The sequence below is a fragment of the Rattus norvegicus genome, chromosome 14, assembly GCF_036323735.1.
Source record: "Rattus norvegicus strain BN/NHsdMcwi chromosome 14, GRCr8, whole genome shotgun sequence".
NCBI classification, from domain to species: Eukaryota; Metazoa; Chordata; class Mammalia; order Rodentia; family Muridae; genus Rattus; species Rattus norvegicus.
The window spans coordinates 44,132,244-44,144,299 of NC_086032.1; positions in this window are offsets into that span (position 1 = coordinate 44,132,244).

Here is a 12,056-nt window from a genome sequence, read left to right on the forward strand (position 1 = left end):
TCTCTCTTTCTCTCTCTCTCTCTCCCTCCCTCCCTCCACAGGAAAGTTTGGGGGATCAAAGGGGCCTTGTCCCCCAACAGTTCCTGCCTAATCCAGGAGTGAGTGACTTCTATGTAATTAAGAACTAATTTCTCAGTCAAGGTGCTATAGTATGAGTGGTCACTGCAGAATAGATACCTCAGGACCTATGCAGTCTGTTGTCTTATATTTATATCTTGCTTCCCAGACTTCTAGCTCAGTAGCTTTCTTTGAGCTTTATGCCTACTCTTCTCTGTTCAGTTTTATGATGCCAATAGGACCCTGGATACCATGCCTCAGCTATGCCAGTTAGCACTGTCAACCATGGATAGAGGTGGCCACACAGCGGAGGAAAGAAGCAGACACCTTCTCACTGTCGTTTTCCTGTTTTCCTGCTGTATCTCATCACCTGCACCAGGCTTCTTGGGAGTCCAGACCTGAGTACCCTTTGAGCTCAGGAACACCAACTCCAACAAGCCATTGCTACTCGCTCTCAGAGATCCGTATTTCACCTCCACAGGACCATCCTCTAAGTCTTGATCATTGCAATGCATTCTGTTGTCTCCTCAGCTTACTGGGAAGTAGTTGTTGTCTGCATTTGCTCTGCATAGAGCCTTAAAAGCTTTCTTCATGCTCCCCCTAGTGAATGGCTTTTCTGGCAAGACCCTGGTTGATAGCATCCTTGACTAAGCCAAGAATCACTAGAAGGAACTGGAGGCCAGCGTGTGTAATGGAGGCCCTCAGACCTAGGTTTGCATTCTGCCTCTTGGAATCTGCCACCCACTTTCTTTAAGTTTGCTGGTAATAAGAATGGGTTTGTAGGGGTTGGGGATTTAGCTCAGTGGTAGAGCGCTTGCCTAGCAAGCACAAGGCCCTGGGTTCGGTCCCCAGCTCCAGAAAAAAAAAAGAATGGGTTTGTAGCAGTTGTGAGTCCTTGGCACAGCCATTATAATCGTCCTAATGACAAGATTGTCAGCTTCTAAGTCCAAGCCAAGTCATATGTAACTTACTCTTTGAAGGGGATATATATTCTTCAAATGTATATATTTGAAGAAGAATATAAAGCATGCACTTACTAAGGAGCTGTTGAATGGAATGAAGTACTGAAGATAATTGTAGCTCACGGGAACAATTAACTTCTAGTTATTTTACACAGACCCTCATGTCAGGTCAGGTTTTGTCTATAATATGTATGGACCAAGATAATTCTTATTCCGATGGACTTAAAGAACCCAAAAGGGTGGATACCCATTCATTTTGTTTTACTTTATTCAGTTAGGTGGAGTCTTGGTTCACAGCCCAGGTTGACTTTGAACTCATGACCCCCCCTCAACTTTTCAAATGCTTCTGCTACTGTTATTCAACACCACATTTTATTTATTTATTTATTCATTAATTAATTCATTTATTTAAGTCATTGCCTTAGAATAAGAGGGAATATATTCATCTGGAAGAAAAATAACTGCCATTCATTCTTCTGGCTTGCCTCTTTCAGGACTCCCATTGTGACTGGGAATGCATAGCATTGGCCATATAGAATCCAGGTTCGGTAGGTGCTAGGCACACATGTGGCTTTTTCCAGCTAGAAGAGAGACACTAGCCTGGTTCTGTTTCTCTTGGCACCATCATATACAGCATAGGTTTCCCCACTTCTAGACCACCACAGACAGACACCCTTCCTAACTGCAGAGCCCAGGATCCTAATGGAAACCCTGCAATAGAGAGTGCCCGCTGCCTTCCCAAGCTGAGGCGGATAGAAGTGAGTCCCATACAGAAAGCCAGCGAATCCTCAAGCTGTCTGGGTAGAGAGGACAGACAGATAATTCTCTGGTAAGGCTGTGGGCACAGCAGCAGAATGTCAGGCGAGCTTTCTGTCTTCAGCTTTAGGGCTAGATGTGTGGGGGCTTGATAAAGGCATTCTTGGGAGTCTGAGATGTTCTAAGTCAAGACCATTTTCCCTTACAAAGGGCCAGAATGGGTTCAAAGCCGCCTCTCTTGGATAAATGTAGCCACTGCCTCTCATCAAAGAAGCCTCTCTTTATAGCAGATGGAGACCATCTCAGAAAACCTCAACTGGACACAATGCAGAGAGCACCAGATTGTGAGAGGCCCCACACCAGTGGGTACATGGACATCACAGCTTCTGCATCTCTGGCTCGGGAACTGGGGCAAGAGGGGTGGGGAGACTTTAAGAGCCAGAGGACCACGCAATCTGCTCCAAAACAGTTGATTTTTAGCAATGGGTGCATAAACAAGACTGGGAAAATGGCAGTATCATGGACATGTTAACATGGAAGGGTAAAGATTTTGTGATGTCCCAGCTTCTTAAAAAAGAACTACAAGCAACTGATGCCTGCTGGGAGAAAGAGAAGTAACCTCTCCCAGGGACAAATCCCATTATTTGTTTTCCAATCCAGAGTGGCCAGCTTTGAAAGCACATACAGGTCAACAACAAAAGCAGATTCTGCCTGTCAGTGGTGTGTGTGTGTGTGTGCGCGAGTGTACCATATATATGTGTATCTATATGTATGTATATATGTATGTATGCCATATATATGTATATATATAATATGTGTGTTTATGTGCATTATAGATACATACATATATAACAATAATAAAAAGAGGCTATCAATTTGAGAAGCTCATGGGAGTGTGGCTGGGAGGGTCTGGAGCAAGGAAAGGAATGAAGAAAAATGATGTAACTATTTCAATTAAAAAAACTTACTAAATAGTAGAAAGGAGAAACATCCTAAATCCAAAATTGTAATAATAATTATAATTTTTAAAAGGCTAGAACGCATGTGCAAAAGACTATTCTTTTGTCTTAGAAGCCTACAATTTCTTCAGAGAAAATTTTAATTCTCTGGGTAAACAAATCACTGACCATAACACACTACCTAGGAGGCGGGTTGGAGAGGACCAGATCCCACTGAGGAGATGGCTTTACCCACATTGAAGGAACTTGAAGAAGTGATGACTCCTAGACAGAGGAAGAGACCTGCAAACAGCCAGAAGCGTCAGCTGTCTTCAGGCTGTCTAACTTGTTTCTACCTCTACATTAGGCAGCCCCGAAGCCCTGCCCACCAGGAAGCTTTTCTGAGTGTGTATACTCTTCTCAAAACCAGGGGAAAAGCTGCCAGGACACTGGGTTCCGTGCCAGGCTGTGAGCAGTCATGTGTGCACCCTGCAGAAAAACTCACACACATGCTGTATGAAAGCAAGCTTGAGAAGCAAAGAATGCCAGGGATGGGGAACGTGGCTCAGTGGTAGAGCCTTTACTGCCACACACCCCCACCCCCCAGATGAAAAAAAGGAGAGAGGAGGAGAATGGGGGGAGGGGAAAGAGGAGGGACAGGCAAGGGGGAAGGGAAAAGGAAGAATGAATGAATGAAAGGAAGGAGGTAGAACATAAGAAAGGGGAAAAAAATCGTGAGGAAATGAGAACGTGTGCGCATGCGCACTCCACTGGCTTCCCATAGACTAGTTCTGTGAAGACTGCTGCCTTCTGGGTCAGCCATGGCTCTAATGGAGGCAAATGCCTGATGGACCGCAGAAAGCTATGAAGAAGGGTGAAGCATAGCTCAGAAGAGCTCCTTCCTGGACAGGGCTGGGCCTTCACCTTTGTAAAGCTAATTAGCTTCTCTCTAGAGCTTTTCTCTGGTTCTGGCAGGGCTTTACCAGGACCACAGATTCACCAAACACCGGTCTCTAGAGGCAGAACATTCAAGGGTGAGGGTGAGGCCAGGGCCAAAGGCCAGGCCTAGCCAGGCGTAAGGAGGAGTCAGAAGAGACCCACACGCTAGTTCAGATCAAAGCCAAACATCACAGAAGCAGAGATGATGAATGCGCCTTAGGCGAGTTCACGGACACCTGGGCGGTGCCTGGGAGAAGCTTCCAGGCCTGTGTGTCCTCCCAGCAGAGGCAGTGCCCTGTGAGCTGCATCAGTGCAGCCAGCCCTGAGCTAGGCCACAGTTATCTATGGACACTGAGTCTGTGGCCCGCGCTGGCCATTCCATTACCTTATGGTTACCCTAGTCACGCTAACTTTGCAAGGCATTAGCTTGCCCTACTGAATTTACATATAAAAGGCACACCTATATATTAGCCAGGGAATACAAGTACAGAAAAACCACACTCAGGGACTATGCAGGAGTGAAGGTACCCTAGTTTCTCCATCATGTGCCTAGAGGCAGAGGTAAAATCACACAGCCTCTGGGGTCAGGTGTACATGTAGGATCCCACGCCTTCTGGTGGCTTCTTCCATGGTAGACAAGGTAATCTCTTGGACGAGTTATCCTTTCAGAGACATACTTTCCTCCCCTATAAGATGAGGATCATTGCATCCGTCTGACTCACGGGGTTACATCATAGGAAGATGGAGTGAGCTCGGGGCAGAGGTAGACACTGTTCTGTGTGTATAGAAACATTCTTTCTCTCTTTTCTAGTGACACAGCTTTCCCACGGTGGTCTGAAGCAAGGGGTATGCTTTCCAGTAGGCCTGGAGTCAGTTGTGCCATTTCAATTCTGCCCAATGAGCTACACACAGAAATGCTGTGGTCACCTCATAGGGGAAGCCCTCCACTTGAGAAAGCAATGTGTCTTACCTACTTCCTCTCCTCCATAGCTGGAGGTATGGGAGGGGTAGCTAGGACTCGAGCAGCCCTCTTGTTCCATGTGCTGGCACAATAAAGATGGTAGGAGAGCAAAAGTGGCAGAGTTCGGGCTGCCTGTGGAACGACCTGTTACAGCACTCACCCCTTAAACTAGCCCCTTTGTCTTAACAAGGAGGAACAAACTTGTAACTTAAAAAAACTAATCCTGATGTAAGCTTACAGACAAGGTATCCCTCCTTGAGCTGCCTCAACCCCTTCATACCAAGGACACCAAACACAAACATAAAGCAGAACCCTGAGAAGGGGCGTTGGCTGTCCTTCTAGTTGAGTATATTCCTGGCTCCGAAAGCAGGGCAAGACCTAGAGTCTTCAGGAAGTCTTAAGGAAGAGGCCATGGTCCACATGTCCACCTTACTCCCGCTGCTAGGCCCTCGACTGAGAAACAGTATGATGTAGAGTCAGGGAGAGCCCTCACTCAACCAACAAGCACTGGTTGTCCGCTGGCTTCCCTGTCTGTTGACTGTGTGACTTTGGAGCCGACACCTCTCCAAGCAGCGCTGTGTTACATGGGACATAGATGACACAGATCCCTTGGTGTTTCTGCAATGATACTCAAGCAGCAATCTGACAGCCGAGTGCTGGACAGAGCGCCTAGCATCTCACAGGCATTTAACAAATGGGGTGGTGTGAGGATGTGGTTAATTGGTAAGAGTGCTTGCTTAGCATGCAGGATCCTTAGTCCTCAGGGTCATGTGAACTGGGTGTGGTGCAGTGCCAGCTGTACTACCAACACTCGGAAAGTAGAGGTCAGAGGGCCAGGGGTACAAGGTCATCTGTGGCTTTATAGAGTTCGAGGGCCAACATGGACTACTTTCTAAGACCTTGTCACCAAAAGAAAGAGGAGAGGAAGAGACAGATAGACAGACAGACAGACAGACAGACAGACAGACAGAAAGACAGACAGACAGACAGACAGACACACACACACACACACACACACACACACACACACACACACACACACACACAAACAGAGAGAGACAGAGAGAGCGAGAGTGAAAGCCTGAATATCATTTGTTCTCATTCCTAACCCCAGCTTAGGCCCCAGGCTGCCCATCTGCCAACTGTGTCCAGGTGAGCTGTTTTTTTCTTCTCATGATGTTCATCCTGTTCAGAAGGTTTCCGGGGAGGGATAGGCCTAAGCTTTCCTTGCCTTCAAACTCTGGACCATCCCTTCCTTCTCCCTCTGAATGGATGTGGCATTTGATGTCTAGCTGCTCACTAACATTTACTACCTCACTGGGTTTAATTGCAAAGCAGATATCCAACCTGCAAGGTCGAGGATCCTTCAAGTGTGTGGGGCGTCCCTTATCCACCTTTCGTTCCTTTAACTTTGATTCAAAATGTTCAGGCCCCTGTGGATACTTTTGGAGCAAATAAACCAAACCTGATGACCTGGAAGGGCTAGCACACTAATGTTCCAGCCTCTGTTTGACCCTGCCTCCTTACAGGTGCTGTATGTTGCTGAGTTCCAAGCCCTTGGGTGGCAGAGCCTGCCTGTAGTCCCTCATTTGTAGGCTGTTTTCCATCTCCGACCTTGACTGCACCAACACAGATTATTCTCCTGACCTTGGGCAAGGGTTGGGCATCACAGGGAAGGCCAACTTAAGAGAAATGCTTTATTGTACCCTAACACAGCAATCTCTTTTCTGGGTGATGTCAATACCGTCATATTGAACTTTAGAGTCTTCTAAATTTCCCTTTGAAAGAAAAGTATTGCTTGATTGTGTTTTGTTTTTAGAGAAAGGATTTCTAGCTCTGGCTTGCCTCAAACTCACTCTGTGGTAAAGGCTGGCCTTAATTGGATCCTCCTGCCTCCACTGCTCAGCCTCTCAAGTGCTGGGATTCTGGGTGTGTGCTACTCTGCCCAGGTTATTCATTGTTGGGCTTCATGCTATGCAAGCCATCCATTAACTTAGCTACAAGCTTGGCTCTCAAAAAAGAAACAGAGTAATCATGATCCAACACTGTTGTCTCAGTGTAAGAATGCATTCCACCCATTTGAGACAGATATGGTGACTGGATTTATGTGTGTGTCCTTATCTGACTGGGGCCGAAGCAGCACTCAGTGCTTCAAGGTCAGGAAGTAGACAGCAGTAGCAATGATCTGGTAGAGTCTAGGATATTCTTACTTAAGGACTGATGGGCTTTCTTCTTTCAAACAGAGTGGGAAGGTCCACACTCTATAACGTTACCTTTTCTACACAGCAGGTCAAGAATTACCACAAAAATCGAATTCTAGTGTTGTCAAGAATCCCTAGTGCAGGGGTTGGGGATTTAGCTCAGTGGTAGAGCACTTGCCTAGCAAGCGCAAGGCCCTGGGTTCAGTCCCCAGCTCCGAAAAAAAGAAAAAAAAAAAAAAAAGAATCCCTAGTGCACCCACTAAAGACTATTTAGAGGGTGTTCATTGGACTTGATGACGTTTAGGAAAAAAACACACACACAAAGTTGGGTGGGTACAGAGACAGGGGTGGATACAGGAGAAGCTGCATAAGGTGATGAACATGATCAAAAAGTTAGTGCCCCAAACTTAATAGAAATACGATATTAATGTGGACACAGGGTCTGCGGATGTGGTTCAGTACAGTGGTTGTTGACATGAATAAGGTCCTGTGGTTGGATCTCCAGCCCCACATAAAACTGGGTATGATGGTAGATAGCTGTATGCAGAACTAGGGAGGTAGAGGCAAGAGGATCAAAAGTCCAAGATCATCCTAAACCATATAACCAGCTTGAGGCCAGCCTGTAGATCTAGGCTCCAAAAAAACAACAGAAGGAGGAGGAAGAGGAGGGGGAGGAAGAGGAGGGGGAGGAAGAGGAGGGGGAGGAAGAGGAGGAGGGGGAGGAGGAGGAGGAGGAGGAGGATCTCTTGTTTTTAATCCTACCCCCTCCTGTAACTCAGTCCATCTGAAGTAGACCCAAGAATCAGCATTTTTACCAATAGATCACTTGATCTTGATGCAGGAGGTGGTATGTGGTATGTTGCCTCCTCTGTATTGAACTCCTGTCTTACACATACCGTAGTAGTGAACTGAGGTGAGTTCAGTCTGCATGCCAACACAGGCAGAGTTGTTTGTGGGTAGAGCTCCTTTGATCCTAGAGATGGAGTAGGCTAGGAGAGCTTGCTGTAAAATGTGGATCAACAGGATTTCTTTTTCCTTTTGAGGAGGGGGTAAATTAGATTCTGGAAACACTCCCGGACTGTAGAAAAGTGTGCTAGCTACCAGCTGTTCTGGGAGAGTGACTCACCACCCCTGTGGCTGCAACCAAGGGAGGTGAAACGAATAGCAGCCACCTCTGTGGGTGCGGGGTGTGTGTGTGTGTGTGACAAGAGGTGGTGATGTGACTTCAATAGAAGTGCACACACCCTGTGGACCTGTGCATTCCAGAGAGGAGCAGACCTCCTGCATAGATGCCAATAGATGCTGTCAACTCTGTGGCCCAAAAAGAAGAGGGAAGGAGGAGCCAAATAAACCATCTCCAAACCACCACAGATGCAGCCTCTTTAGTCATGGGTATGAAAAGCCCTGTGTTTCAAACTCTAGACTCATCCTGGCCTCTTCCTCTCCCTTGCTGGTAAATCTCATTCCATTGCACCTCTTCCCTGTCCCACCCCCCTCTCTGTGACACACTGGTCATCACCCTCTATTCATTCTTACCACCATGACCCATGCTTCAACCCCCATCATCTTTCATTTGCACATAGGAGGTCTTCATCTTCAGTGTCCTGTGTCCTGTCTTTCCCTCCATTCATCTTCTGCCTAGCCTCAAATCTATCTTCTCCAAAATGCAAGACTAAGCATAAGATTGTCTCATGTAAGATCCATAGCCCTTTGATTTTTAAACTCCAGTGTGGGTCAGAACCACCCAGCAGGCTTGTGAAAATGGGGTGCTGGACCCTTCTGGAATGTTCTTCATGACTTCTTAATTTGCTGAATTCCTGAGTGAGGTCTCTTGTCTCCTGCACTGTGAGCAGCCCACACTGCGCTATTTCACTGAGTCTTCCTAGAGAACATCGTATAGTATAGGAACCATAATCCTCCCATCTTCCCAGTATCCTGTATTTGGGGGACGTGGGGCTCAGGCAGGCTTGGAACCTTGATCAGAGTACACAGGTACTAAATGAAAGACCCAAATTGTCCTCCTGACTTTAGCACCTGGACTTTATCCAATGAAATATTCAACTAATGATAATTAAATAGATGAATTACTTCGGCTAGAGTGTTTACTAACATCAGGTAAAATTTGTGATGGGGTCTTCTAGTTATCATTTGATATTGCATGCATGGTTTCTTTTATTGTCTCTATGAAAAATTCCTAAGAGGCCAACTTACAAGGGGATTTGTTCTAGGCTTCAATCCATCGTGGTAGGGAAAGCCTGAAGGGATATCTTACATCATGGAAGCTGGGGTTTCATCTAACCTGTGCCCAGTGGGATGGTGCCCAACACTTTTAGGCCGTGCCTTCCTTCTCCACCCTCCTGGCAGACACACCCAGAGATGGGTATCATCACCACTTTGGTGTTTCTCAGTCCAGTCAACTTGATAAGGCGATTAACCATCAAACAGGACACTAGGTACCTCTGTGACAATGTGTATGTCTCCATGCTATCCAGGCATTGCTGTATTTTAAGGGAGCCCAAAGGACGGAGCGCTAAATATCATTGCTCTCTCCTTCAACTGGGCGACCATTTGTCCATTTCTCTTTTCTTTTCTCTTTTCTTTTTCCTGTCCTCCTCCTCCTCCTCTTCCTCCTCCTCCTCCTTTTTCTTTTCCTCCTTTCTTGTTCTTTGCTTTTTGAGGCAGGTTTTTTTCTATGTAGCCTTGGCTGTCCTGTAACTTGCTTTAGAGACCAGACTAGCCTTGAACTCATAGAGATCCAATGTGCCTCTGCCTTTGGAGTCCTGGGATTAAAGGTTCATGCTACCAACCCCTGGCCATTTGTTCAGTTCTATCTAGCTACCCTGATTACGTCTTTGCATTTGTTTGACTTTAGGACATTTTTTTTTTTGTTTTTTTTTTTTGTTTGTTTGTTTTTTTTTTTTTTTTGTTTTTTTTTTTGGTTTTTGTTTTTTTTTGGTTTTTTTTTGTTTGTTTGTTTGTTTTTTTGTTTTTTTACCAGAGGGTTTCACTATTAATACAGCTTGGTGAATGACCAGAAACTTGGTGGATCTTGGTGAATTCTTGGTGACTCTCCAAGAAATTCACAGGCTTTGCCATGTGAGTAGCACTTAAAGGTGCCTGAGACCCAAGCCAGCCCCCTGTACTATTGGAGCAGGTAAAGCTTTCCTACAGGTGTGCCGTTCCCAACCCTTGAGGTCTTCTCAGGAAGTCAGTGGGAGAAGTCCTGTGATACTTGGACATAGGATGGCCGTTGTCCCTGCTTTCTGAGTTCTCCTTTTTCAACAGAAGCCAGGGGCCAAGCCTGGCTCCTTCCTGAGATTTTTTTCCTCCCTCGGATTCAGCAGAGATCTTTTTCTACAAGTCCCAAAGATGTTTCCCCCCACTTTACGAGTGAGGAAGCATGGATCTCTGTAGAGAAGTCTGCAGCCACTGGTTCTAAATGTTCAAGGAGAAAAATTAACGTATTGATAGCCTGGGCCTGCTAAGAAGGACAAACACAAGATCTGACTCTTCCTGCCCGGTGCACTTTCCGCCTCTTGCACACATGCGCCCCCTGCTGCCAGATGCTGGAAGTGCACCCGCGGGTGGGACCACGAGGACCACAGCAGCCCTTGTTGATACCTGCGTAGAAAGATTGCAAAGGAGTGGCCAAAGACGAAATCATAGTCTTCACATTTTCTCAAAAGGACCGAATTAAGCTTTTTTTGTTTTTTTGTTTTTTGTTTTGCATGTCAGGCATATGCTTTGTAATAAGAGATGAATAAACACCTCCTTGAAAGGTTAAACAGACGAAAGCGCTTCGGGGTTGGAGTCAGTCAACACAGATCCAGGCTTTGATGAGACTAGACTTCTTTACCTGTACTTTGAACACAGTGACATTGTGCATTATTGTGGAACATATCCATGAAGAGGAACGTATTAAATATTTTATAGCATAAGCAAAATTACTGTGTGCTGTCTAACAACCTCTCTCCTCTCCCTCTCTCTCTGCCTCCCTCTCCTTTCCCTCTTCTTTCCTCCTCTTTCTATCCCACCTCCTCTTTCCCTCCCATCCTTTTTCATACATCTTTAAGTGGACATCACAGTGAAGCAACCTAACCCTCCAACAACCCAAAAGGAAGTAAGGCAAAGAAAGCACAGCCACAAACCGGAAGTAACAGAAAAAAAACCCCCTGTATCTCCGGCAAAACAGTAAAAAGTGAAAGAAAGGAAGAAAGAAAAAATAAATAAAGAAGCAGTGTTAGACTCTGGGGAGATCAAGTTAGATTTAGCTAGCATGGGTTTCCAGCCTGGCTTGACCCCCTAAGTAGGGGGTTTTAGAGATGACTGAGTAATTCTTGACCTCTGTTTGACCCATAAACAGGAATTCTCATTTGGCATTGTAGGAGCTCTGGAGCTAGTAGGTTCCTGCCTTTTTAAATGTAGGTCTCTCCTCCTTTTCGCCGGTGGCAGTGGGCGGGCCTGGGCTCGCGGCAGGGAGGGGCCACCACGCCTGCGTCCTCCTGGGAGCCGCCCTGCCCTGCTGCTGCAGGCAGCTCCGTGCCCTGCTGGCTCCCTCCCTTCCTGTAGCAGCCCTGCCACGTGGTAGATTGGCTACTTCTGGGAATGTGAGAAAGCACTCCACCGAGGGCCACACCAAGAACTTTTACAGCTCTGTGGATTATGTTAAACTTTCCTTGCAAGCATCTGTTTAGAGACAAACCCCTAGATGTTCTCTATGGCACAGAAAAACAGGGGGTGACAGAGAAATCAAATCAACCAATCGGGACAGTGTTGGTTGTGTTAGCTTTGTCCTTCAAAAATCTTCTTAATTCTCTTGCCTCTTCCTTCTTGGGGGGGGGGGGATTTTAAGGTAAGGGAGTTTTAAAAAAAGATGCCAGTGAACATCTTCATCACAGTTTTCCTGAAAGTTTCTGCCCTAGGACTGAGGAAGAAGACAGCAGCCCTTCTGGCCCCGAACCTCTCCCAGTAAAATGCTTGAGGAAAGGGGACCTAGGTCTCTCTTTAGAGTAGCCCCAGTACATGGTACAGCGACCTGAGGACAAATAAAAACATTCTTAAGGTTGGATCTTGCCAGACGTAGACGGCTTAGCCTATGACCTCCCACTGTGCATGTGCCATTGAAAAGTGTTCTGGCTGCTGATAGACTTGGTGGTTTCAAAGTGTTTAGACCTCTGAGCCTCTTTATGACTGTACGCCTGTAAACAGGTGGAGTCGAGCCTGTGGTATTGATGGGAGGATT